The sequence below is a fragment of the Pavona decussata genome, unplaced genomic scaffold (genome assembly GCF_977016875.1).
Source record: "Pavona decussata unplaced genomic scaffold, jaPavDecu1.1 SCAFFOLD_164, whole genome shotgun sequence".
Classification (NCBI taxonomy): domain Eukaryota; kingdom Metazoa; phylum Cnidaria; class Anthozoa; order Scleractinia; family Agariciidae; genus Pavona; species Pavona decussata.
Genome location: NW_028145575.1, coordinates 1588611 through 1601233, shown reverse-complemented (window position 1 = coordinate 1601233; position 12623 = coordinate 1588611). Strand labels below are relative to the sequence as shown.

Below are 12623 nucleotides of genomic sequence, written 5' to 3'. Positions count from 1 at the left end.
TGTTGCACCACCACAGTAGCTGCGTCTTTTTCTCTTCATTTTGGTCATGTTGATCCATGTTAATTTTTTCCCATCATGCTGGCCCTCCCTGTAGCCTTGTCCTCTCTTAAATATTCATTGACTTAACTTTGTACAACCTTGCTGGTAGTGTTCTTCAAATATTATTAAGAACTCTTCAATGGCCTGTGTTAATAAAGGTGCTATTTGACGTCAACAATCTGTCAAGTTTTGATGAGACGTGGTCACAATAACCCAAACACCTTGGTTCCCACTTATGATGACTCCCTGGTTTTATAAAGGTGCAGATGAAACACTTAAGTGACAGGTTAGTGTATGGTGATGTCATCTTGATGACGTTCAAAGTTTTAAATGTCTCTTGGCATGTAACACAGTTTTTGCTAAGTGTTCACCTATGGATTTGTTCTTAAACTTTTGAATACAGTCAGTCAATCATGACTGTCCGCTTTACAAAATTCAGCATTTTGTTCGTTACTCCTTGGAGATGTTTACCTTTGCAAAAGGATTGAATGTCACCGTAGGCTAGGTCGTGGTGAAAAGGCAGTTGATCCAAGTGATTGATGGGTTTTGAAGTGACCTTTGGTAGATTGTACTTGTCCAGGTTTCTTGTCATGTTCGTAAAAGAACCAGTAAAATTAAGTTGTCTAATAAACCCTCATGGTATTATTGATGATGAAACCAAACCACAATCACAATAGAAAAGCAAACGTTTGAAAGGAGTGGTGCAAAAATTTGAGATCACGTTTACCACACCTTTACACCAAGACTATGGCAGCCAGCAAGAACAAACCCACGTTATTCTACAACAAGGATCATATTTTCCTTCCACCACATTCACCCCAAAACAGTACTGTTCACCATCCTGCCTTCAAGCCCCTACTTAAGAAAGAGAGTAAGGGACCAATCACTAACGTCTCATTTGTCATGATACACAGCAAGTTTCCTCTATCTTTCTTTTTCGCCTTTAAAAGCCAACCACTCCAAAGGCTCCAAACAGGTTTCAAAATTAAAACTTTCTTTACAAATACAAAATAATCAAGGACCTCAATCGTGCTGAGGGAAAACGCCTAAAAATCTAAGCAGCATAGGAAGAAACTGCCCATGAGGCCCCTTATAAGCCTTTACGGCTTATAATTTATTTCAAGTCCTGGGCCAATCAAACAATGTGAACAATGTTTTATATATTAAACTTGCCACTATTACTTCTGCATTCAGGAGTTGGCTCACAGGAGCCTTGATTGTTCTTAACTCCTTCCTCACCTTACCAAACACCATACACAGACCAAGCAATTTACAAAACCACACACCTTCAACACAATTTTGTCAGTGACGATCATCCAGCAATAGCTGAGAAGTGAATGAATAATAAATAACATTTTGTGAAGGGAGGAGTGAGTAATTTTATTATTTGGAACTTAGCTCCAGTCTTTTCAGATCCTGCTGATTATAATTTTTTGGCAAATTTTACACTTATGCTCTATACAATGTACCACCACCAACATTTTAAATGTATTAAAAGTTTCTCTTGAGGGCAACTCCTGTTTTCAGTGTAGTCAGAGTGCTATATGTCACTTTGATTTAACAAAATTTGTCACTTGATAAATATAAATAAATTTGGTAAACTTATGTTCAAACCTTTTGTTGCACATTTGGCCTTATTAAAAGTTATCCTTTTAATGTAGGGAAGAATGTTAATCATTTTCATATTAAAATAGGAAAGCCGCATTTGAATATGTATATAGAAAATTCGGTATATAAATACCATTAGCAAATATGCCGACATTTAAACTCTTTTTCTAAGATTCAGATCACTCAGCCATAAACTGTTTTGTTTAGGTTATGACTGAAATTAGCATTGAAGAGTAATTGCAAGCAACAACTCATTTTTTGTCAAACTGTTATCTATCAGTTTAATTTTAAAAGTAATCTTTTTTGCAAAGCTTGATTTTTTTTCTACCCAATGGGGCTTTGGAATGTTTCTTCTTGTTCTTTAAATAGGGTTTTTGGTTGTGTTCTAATCCTGCATCACAGTCATTCACACTCATCAATAGAACTGTATTGTAAAGTGTTATTTTACTACACATGAGTGTCTATGTTGTACCGTAGTACCATGTGTTCTATTCATAAGTTTAAATTTGAAAGTCCATTGATCTCCAATATTATATAAAATTATATTATATATCATATCATATTATTGTATAACTTGTCTATTCTTTGTTTGTATGAACACATTACCCAACAGAGGGTATGCATGCATAAATAACCTGAATTCATAGGCTCTACAATATGTTGTCATGTACAAGTAAGAAGAATTTGAAATGCCAACGATTACAAATAATAAATTCTAAAAATTCAACAGAGGTAAAAGTGGCTTTCCTTAGTTCTAAGGCTGTGGGCACATACTTTACTGTAGACCCTTTGGAAAGCAATTCAGAGACAAACTTAATGTCCATTCTACAAGAGGCCATGACACTGTGGTAAGGAAACAGAAAGATGAATCTCTATTCATGCCATATCTGCTCCACCACAGAACTACAAAGGCTACAACACTAACATGGGGGCAACTGAAAAAAAATGACCAACTCAAGAAGTCATATGCTATTGACCACAAGTAGAAACGATGGTGGGCCCACATTTTCTTGCATTTGTATTTGCAGAGTCATTACATTCCTTATGTACCAGTTCATTGGCCAAAAGTAGAACTGTAGCCTCACGGAAGAAGACCCTCCTCATCTTCTTCATCAGAAGACATTCACTTCAAGTCTGGTCAATTCACCATGTAGTTTCCTTTAGCCTGTTTGGCAGGAGCTGGACAGTGCTTCAAAAGAGATTGGATGGCTACAGGATCTGCTGTTTCCTTGGCTTTGTTGCTCTCTTCTTCCCATGAGTAAAAGAAGTAAATGATTGGGTGTTGAAAAAAGGAGGATCCCATGGGCCAAAACAAGAGAGTTGATTAAGTGAACTTAAGTGTCAATGCACCAATGAGCAAAGTATATTTAATGATAGTTGCTCATTGTCAGAGTAAGGATTATGCAAGCCTATCTCTTAGATCCCCAGACAACTACATGTATGTCAGGTACATGTAGCTCAGCTTTTGCCATGATTCAGGGTTCAGGCACAAACACTCAATATACAGAATTTTAAGACAAAACAACAAAAAAAAAAAATCAAATTTGACGCTCGACTTTTACTGATAGCTTTTTCAACTGCAAGATCCAGGAGGGTTCCAAATAAGATCTGAGAAAGGGTAAGGGAAATAAGAAATAAAATCATTTTCTTCTATTTGCCTTAGCTGCCAAAATAGAAAACCCAATGAGAAAACCACTCTTCCAAGATTCAGATCAATTATATTCACCAGGCCATAAACTGTTCCGTTTAGAATTTGGCAAAATGTAATTCACACAAAGTAAAAATCGAGGCAATTGCTGGTCACTGCTGCCCTGCAACAGCAGCTGTATTGCTTCCGAGGGACACCCAATATGTGACATGTTTGGGTCTGTAAATACCACAGTTCTTGTTTAACTTCAAATAAAATTATAATACTAGGAATGCTCAGTCTTTCCGCTTGCCACCGTGCAGAACAAACACCAGGAAGTTTTCAATTTGCTTTCAAGGTCCAAAATTTTAATAATTTGCTTAATTCTGATGACAAGTTCTTCCTCCCCCGCTTCTTTTAAAAAATTCTTTAAGAATTTCTTCTCTCTTAGTATTATCTTCTGTAAGGCTGTAATTTAATTAATTTAACTAAATTACTTAATATCTATGTGTGCATGTGTTTTTTCTTTTGTGTGTGTATGTGTGCGCATGTGCGCGGTCAAAGTTTAAACTTCCATAAGTCCATATTGTAATTCTTATATTAGACTAGACTAGTTATTTTAAGTGAGGAAGCTTGACTTGTTATAAGCCTTGTGGCCTCTTTCAGGTTTCTTGTTCTTGTTTTCCCAAATTATGTATGCATTATATATGTGTATGTATAATTATGTATATTTTACTTATTTAATTGTCTCTTATCTAGTCGCTTAAAAGAACAAGTGCCTTACTTATCTACTTACTTACATTTATATTTACTAATTTATTCTAATTTTATCCATGTCTGTAATAATTATTAGGTTACACAGCCTGCCTCGATTAGTTCTGCCAAATATGCGGGCTGTATATTCCTGTAAAAGTTGTAAATATATTAAATAAAGTTGTTGTTGTTGCTGTTGTTGTAGTGTTTTGATAAACTGTTTATTACACTTTGTGTATTTTATATTTTATGTAAGAGGACTCTCCTGAAGTGATAAGAGGCCTCATTTTTTAAGATAATTTTATGGTAACAATTATTCCATTAATTCATTTAATGGCCACGTCTATACAAGATGGTAAATAATAAATCATGGTCATCAGTGTTACACTTTGATTGTCCACTAAAACAAAGTAGTCTGACTACATATGGCAAGTGTGTGCTCCAAAACCATTAATTATTTATTATTTAAGTACCCATGTGCTTTTTCTAAAGTCACAACATTCTTCTTCAAACAGCTGGTTATGACCCCACAAAACATCTTCACAGAGTTAAGGTCTCTACCCTACAGGGGTTGGCTTGGCTAAGAAATTTTTTTCCAAGAGAAATAGTTATTTTTCCATACTTGTCTTGTATTAAGGATAGCAGAAACTTTGTTTTCCTCTTAATGTGTCACATCAACTTACTAACTCATAAATAAGAAATCAGCAAACTAAATTATTCTTTGTCAATCAAATTTTGCTTTGATTCAATCAAGTAACACCTTTTTGTGTCAGGTGTCTTGTGACAGCAGCATTAATAGACCTTTTTCATAAATGGCAGCCGATTTATTATTCTTTACAATATATGTTAATTAGTCATACTAACCTCATTTCAGAGTAAAAATTCTTTTGAATTTTCCACATGCTGACGAGGCTAGTAGGGCTAATTTTCATGAAAACAAAAGAATAATTTATCAGCTGCCATTTATGAAAAAGGTCCATGGACCAGCCTCAAGGTTCAGTTTTCAACCCCATAGTTCACATGTCAATTAAAAAGACACTAGTTATAACTGTATGCTCACCTCAAGCCAATGACAAAGTTTCACTTCGTTGCCCTTCTTCATTCCATCAAATTCTTCCACATGGTAACTTAAATTTTGATGTTACTGGCCACATAGCAAAAATCCATCGACACTACTAACTGGTGCTCTTTTCAACAATGTCAGTGAAGTCTTATTACCTGGCCAACATCAAAACTTAAAATTACCATAATAAAGGTCCCTTGCCACTCTTGTGTTACCTTGCACTATAGCAGTTCTCAAGGCTGCTTGATTTCATCTTGCCATCAGGGTTTCTACTTCATCCAGTAATAATCTGTTCTTGGAAGAAAGAGAAACTTCATAAATATTAAAATAAATAAATCACATACTCACAGTGACAAAGCAATATTGAGGAAATGGCTAAGCGTGAATAGGCCAAAGCAGGATCAGATGCTGTCAATTATATGAATTCAGAATAGTTTCTTTCCTCGATCACTAGCTTTATCCTGATTAACTGTTACGACACTTTTTTGTGAGAGGCAATAAAGATTTTATGAAAGGGAGTTTGTCAGTTAACCTAAGTCCCTTTGGATTTAAGGATGGAACCTCCTGTTGCTACATACTGCACATGTTCTGCACATCGTGGGATAGTGCAAGACGGGTTTCTTTACCCATTGACGGCAGAGCTGCCCATAACCGCTCATGAATTTGCCCATTTTTAGGTCCATTCCTCCCCTCCCCTAGAAGTGATACTTTTGTTCCCTATTGTTCAAATTGTCTTCAGGAAAGACTGACCAATCAGAATCCATTGTCTCTGCATATATTTGTGGGTCTTAGGTGGACCAAGGAAGAAGAGCTTTTCCCTTCACAGAAAAGATCAAATTTACATCAAAATGGCAGCCATGTAAATTTTCAAGACTCCTATATGCCCATTTTGGAAGGAAGACAAACCTTTAAGAAATGGTTAATCAAAAGAATAACTTCTAAGGATACTTGACAGTTTAAACATAGAAATTTGAGGGCTCACAAGGAGGAAACCACGCTTCGAGAGGTTGTGGCATTTTCAAAGTGAAGAGAATCTGCCACCACAAAACTAACACAAATCATCACTGGCGCCATAAACATGAATCTCACGTTTGCCATATATGTGGTGCTTAAGCTAGCTAATAACAACATGTGAGCATGTAGCAGTCTAACATGCCATGAATGGGAACATTTTCTTTGCATGGTGAATTGAAGTAAGTTATATTGCATTGAGGGATAAGTATAACACAAGCTATGAAGCCAGTTGAAAAAAACAATTTGTGTGACAAAATGCGATCAAAGCGTGATTTCTGGAGTGATACAATCAAGATGTCCACCATTTACCTGTTTACTGTGTGGTTTGAATTGGTCACTAAACAATCGATGTGTCAGACTGAAACAGTGCTGTCAATAAGTTTTGAAGTAGACGTCCCGACTGGGAAAGTAGGCGGCAGCCTACTTTTCGAGTGCCGAAGGCGTGAGCTGTCTAGGGGGGTCCGGGGGCTTGCCCTCCCCCAGAAAATTTTGAAATTTAGATGCTTGGAAATGCTATTTTCAACGTTTTACAGATTGTATATGGGCCTTAAGAACAATCAAAATTAAGACTATATTAACCATATTCTATGTTTATTACAAGCGTTCTTTCCATCAAAACCTCAATCACTGGGTTTTAGAAAAGAGTGAAATGATAAATCTTCAACTGCTTATTCAAAAAAATACATTCAATGTTTTAAGTTCATGTTGTCCTTTTGACTTTGCCCTTTGGCAACCTGGTGTACACTAATTGGAAACAATACTGAAGTTAAAGTAAGTTGTCCATATCAGATTCATATAAATTATGCACTTTCTTCTGACATGCGAAAGCCTGGAATCTAGTCCTGTGAAAATGTCCCAGGAGTTCCACGACCCTTCGATCACCTCGATCTGCTTCAACTTTTTATACTACCGCCGAAAGCGGGCGAAAGGTTAACACGTTTAAAACTCCTAAAATGTGCCTTTACTTAGACCCAGACGTTTGAACCGGATGTTTTACAATTATTTTTGCGGGATCTTTTCATTATTTGAAGCCGGTTTCTTGCTGGATCCTGTTCTCTGAAAATGTCGCAGGCGTTCCACGACCCCTTCGATCAATTTCCATCGCGAGTGGCAAAGTTAAACACGTCAAAAACTCCTGAAATGTGCCTTTATTTCGACTCAGACGTTTGTTTCCTTATTTTAAGTTTCTTACCAAAATTAACAGTAAAAGACGAAAGTAGCCGGCCTAAGATTGGCCAGTAGCCGGCTGTTTTGGCCGGCTACCGGCCCTTATTGACAGCACTGCTGAAATGATAGCTTTTTGTTAAAGTAAGCTTTGCTGTTTTTCTTTGAAGGTGCAACTGAGCTAAAGTGTCAAGAAATGTCTTCTGGTATTCTCAAAATTGAAGGCTTTTGTTTTTCTGAAAGACTTTGTCTTATGCAAACAAACTCAAATTTGGATCAATTAAAGTGGCAAACCACTAATTTGCAATTCAAATTCGTGATTGATAATCATGAATAACAATAATCTCCATAGTAACGGGATAATTGGCTTGGCCAGAGGTTTCTCTTGGGGGCACTCAACAAGCCTATGCCTGCCAACTTTTTAACCCAAAGGCATGAGATTTTTATCCTGGGGTGCCAGGATTTTCGAAGACAACACAACTTTTTCTGAATATTTCTGAAAACATTCCGAATAATTCTGAAGTTCTTGTGAAAATGATTATGTGGACATTCACAAATCAGAGATCTTGGGGAAAGCATCGTCCTTTACTCATTTTACATGAACTGTTTGTTGAACTCACATTGGTTTGAGTTAACATATTTTTGGAAAGTGTGTCAGCAAGGCTGTTATAACTTACATTTTTCAACCAGGCATGAAGAAATTGATCCGAGAGCATGAGCTGGCATGAAATAGCAGTTTTTACCCAAAGACACGACTAAGGCATGAGAGTTGACCAGTATACAAACCAACTATGTGAACTTCAAATATGCTGCAAGAGTTGCAAGAAGGAAACACTGTGCCAGCAGGGTACTGAAATACTGTTTGAATGACAGATTCTTTATATGCCGACCTGATTTTCACGAAATTTTTGAAAAATGTGCTCCTCATGGTTCAATAAATTTGCTTCAACTAGCGACTCAAAATTCTTTCAAATCACTTGCACATTACTTTCCTCAAAGCGAAAATCGTACACATTCACTTTTTAGATGTAAAAAGACACTTATCGAAACAAATTTTCTACTTATGACAGTTTTGTTTGTTTTTCTGTGAATTTTCATAATTTGATGAAACATGGTAACTTAGCAATCTTATACAATCACACCGTTATGTTCCTCGTGAGCAGATCAGATACACCCATGTATTCACCCTGTATAAGTAGGTATCGCCCTCAAAAAGGGCTGTGTTACATAACCCAACTCCAACAGCAATAAGGCCGCCTGCTCTTACAGAGCTTAAAGTTAGTTTCTGTACCATTAACAAGCATTGAAGTAAATGTATTTTCATGTGATTACCAAACTAGTTCACTGACAATAATATCAATCCAGGACTAAGCATTCAGTCATTTTTCTAGGGGATAAAAAGTGGGTGACCATGAAATAAGCTCGTTTGCATGACAATTTCATCCAGCAAGAAGATGTGATGTGAGGAAACAAAATACAGAACTAAAAACTAAGTCAGGAATTTTGACCTTTCACAATCACTTGGTTTTTAAGTGTCAATTTCGTATATCCTTTCACACTAAATGAACACATCCTCTAGGACCTACTCCTCTTGACTAGTAATTTACTTCTGTCATCAATTACTTGCAGATCAGAGACAAAATATCAGGCTTGTTTTTGTGGTTGATAAACGCAAAGTTATGTCTAGAAGGCTGAAGCTCAAAATAAAAATAAAAATAATAATAATATTTCGTAGACCTGAAATCACCCTCAACATCTCCCCACCCTCCCATCCCATATTTTTTTAGTTTTATGCTGCACAGCATTGTCAGGAACAGGTGAGGTGAGATGAATAGTCACTGCAGAGCTTACAATTTTACCATAGGAAAATTAAAATTATTGCCTCATTATGAAAAACACTATAGAGTGTTTTCAGGAAGGCCATGAAGGTCATTTCATTTTTATGCAAATATCATCTCCCACATTACCGCCCCGGGGGGGGTACTCCTTGGAATTCTTGGTGGGGGTGTGCCGCCCGGGTCTTCGAATCCCGACCCTATTTCAGACCTAAACATGCCATTTTCCACACCCGTTTTCAGACCTGACCTCTAAAATTCATACCCGTTTTCAGACCTGATAATTATGCATCAGTGCCGAACGGAAGTTGACGCAAGGAGTAAAAGTAAAAGTTTATCTATTTCTTTTTCTCACTATCAGTTAGTCGTTCCAGTTACGTACAGAGAAGAAAAATATGTTTGTAAGCTTTCGTAAATAATCCCCGCCCCAAAAACCCGACCCGATTTCAGACCGTAATTGTCAAAATCTATACCCTATTTCAGACCAAAACGGCTCAAAAACCATACCCTTTGGGGCGGCACATACCTATATACCTTATATAGGGGAGTACCCCCCCCGGGATTACCGCGCGAAAACCCTTAAACCAATTACAGTTAATTAGCTTTCACACAAACCTTGCGCTGTTTTCTCTTCTCTTCTTTTCTCTGATGAGAGGCAACTGTCAATGCCCACTTTACAAGTCTGCCTTGTCCTAACTTGGATTTGAATTTTGATCTTTTCATCTGCCTTGGAAAAACAAAACACATAAGTCAAAGATTCTTGTAAGAACGTACGTGGGTCCTACACTTGAATTGCTCCGATCTTTTCTTGCCAGTAGAAACCAAATAAGAAATGTTAGAGAACTATCGACAACTGAAATGACGGTAAACTATTCGTTTTATATTGTGGATACACTTTTTAGGAATAAGGAGAGCTAGACAAGTCTTCAGGGTATTTATTAAAAACGTCTTCAGTACCGGTAAGCTTAATTGGTTTATTAAAGCAAAATTAATTCAGATTTTCTGTGTTCATTTCAAGCTAAATGTCGACAGAGTAAAACAAACTTGCGGATGAAAACTAACTGAAATGGTTAAAGCAATGTTCAACTCAAAACCTTAAACTTGCCGCGGGTAGCCTGATATGGACTTCAAAACACCCAAGGAGTCGCGGTCAGACCAGTGGCTCAATTACATTAGCTTACCTGTAGTGTGCGGATGAAAACACGCAGCCGGTCTTCATTTCTTTATAGGGTGGCCAAGGTTTCACTGCCTTGCATGGCAACCTTGCTTTGCCAGTGATTAGCAGTTTAAAGAGCAACCAAACGATGTTTCGTGGGACGGAATGAAATAGCTTTGCGTCGCTTGCTTGTGATCGCTCTTCTGCCTTTGATCTGAATATTCGCTCGCTTGCAACAGAAATCCCTCCAATAAGAGTGGAACAGTCAGTCACGTGGACACGTGACAGTTTACCGTAGGGAAAACCTGTGGAAACGACTTTACCTGTGGCTTTTTGTTCGATAACAAAAAGAAAAATTCCATTTTCGGACAGTCAAATTCTTTTGGAAAATGAAAAAGCATATTTAATTCAGATACTCTCCCGGAATTATCCATGAAGTTCTTGGATTTCGCGTCGTTACGTGCTATTATTAAAATTATGTCAGATGATTCGATTTACAATCTGCGCGCAAGCAATGTGACTATTTTATTAACAAGACAAATTTGTGATGGTCACACTTTGAAGCGAAACGAAAACAAAATGCATGCTCACAGGTTAAAAAAATTAAGTCCGCTCGACCTCTTTTGAAGAAACGACCGAATTTGTAGAAATCGATAATAGAATTAAAGAATTTTCAATTTCGGTGCAGTTGACATACCAATATAACATGTTGAATCCCTGGAGGGCCCGAAGTTTTGCTTAGGAATGAATTGTTCTGAGGACACATAAATAGCAGATCATTAAAAAAAGTCGGCAAGGAAGACTTTTGAAATGAAACAAAAGACATTCTTTGTATTTCTTCGAATTGCGAAATAGCGTCGCCTGTTAATATTCAGGTTCGGGAGGAACTTGGCCTTTTGTGAAAAAAATTTTTGCCGCCGCGTCTTGATGACAAGGGAAGACTGAAAAAAGAGGCGTAAGTTTTATTTTTCTACTATCAAAGCTGAATAAAACTCAAGCGCTCCTCTTACAATCGCCACATTTCGATTTTGGATCGATGGGTTTCTGTACAACACAAAGCGGTGAATGGACTGAATGGGTAAAGAAGTGTTTGAAAAGCACTTTTGGCAATCCTTTTGCTATAAGACTGCCCACTCGAACGCTGCTTTAAAAGCGCTGAGATTTTTTTTCTGGTTTGCAGGTTACTAAGTGAAACTATCACTTGCAGCTCAGTATAAATTCGGCATTCTTGCATTCTATTCTTTTATTAGCAATTTATAATTTACGTTTTACCAAAATGATCCCGCATTTTCTGAATTTTTCCGGTACGAATATGTGTAAACAACGCTTGTAGTTAATTGCTTACAAGACTTTTGTCCAATGTGAACAAAAGGAACAAAGCTAAAGCCAAACCACACGGCGTAAGGACGGTGCCTACTAATAAAGAAGTATTTTTGTGTGGCTTATGACTATGCGAGGAAAAACAGATCTTAGTAAGGCTATTGAAATCCAAAAAGAAAATTGGGGGTAACTACGCAGTTTTACAGATAATTAAGCAATGATTATTTTACAAAACAGTAAAGTACAAAGCAATATATATCGTTTTTTTCCAAATTGAAGCTTTATTATCTCTGAAAAATGCAGGCGGGTTACCCCAAATTTTCATTCAGTTTGATACCAAGAGCACTTGTTAAGTTCTTCTCTCTCCGCGTAGAGTTCGGGAAGCTGTTTTTGTCGGTTTGTTTTGCGTTCATCAAAGTTAGCTGAATGTTTTATTTACAAACATTCTATTGTAATTGCAGTTGGCGCATATTTTTGCAAGCTTTTGCAATGGCAGGAAAGCAAAATCCCGCGACGAGTTGTATGCAAATTAACATTCTCGTCCCCAGAGCCCCAACGTTTTTTTCTTAAATTGTTGAACGAGTGGCTCTGGGTCCATCGAAAAATATCTTTTTTTCATTGGCTGTCGAAAACCTGATGCGCTCTAAGGTGAAAAATCCTACGCTAATGCGCATTTGTCTTTACTTCCTAATACTTAGGCTCGATTTCCGCCGCTCCCTCGGGTCCGGGGGTGAGCGCGGGCTCATTTTCCCGAACAGCGGCTGGTAATCGAGCCTACCTAATACTGAGCAGTACTGTGCAATAATAATACTGAGCAAGCGCAATGGTAATTTATCACACTGAGCGTGCGCTACCGGATGTCGTGAAATTCACGACATCTGGTAACGGCTGTTACCAGGACCTACGATCCAACCGCTGACCAGAAGATCGTAGGCTCTGGGACCGAAGATGGCAAATTAATCTCAACCGGGTCCTACTGCGCATGTGCCCCAGCTGACACAGTCCCTTTAAGTCAAACAAGTCTTTCTAAGCTCCCGACGATAG

General features: G+C 37.5%; 1 long non-coding RNA gene across 1 annotated transcript in view; it reads right to left on the bottom strand.

Annotated features, from left to right (window-relative positions):
• LOC146464429 (uncharacterized) overlaps nt 1-10449 on the bottom strand; it is a 31432-nt gene extending 20983 nt beyond the window's left edge. The window contains exons 1-3 of the long non-coding RNA XR_014868494.1: nt 10285-10449; nt 9719-9830; nt 5088-5379 (exon numbers count right to left, since the gene is read on the bottom strand). This is a non-coding gene — a long non-coding RNA (uncharacterized LOC146464429). The remainder of the gene's footprint in view (nt 1-5087; nt 5380-9718; nt 9831-10284) is intronic.
• Between the last annotated feature and the right edge of the window lie 2174 nt (nt 10450-12623).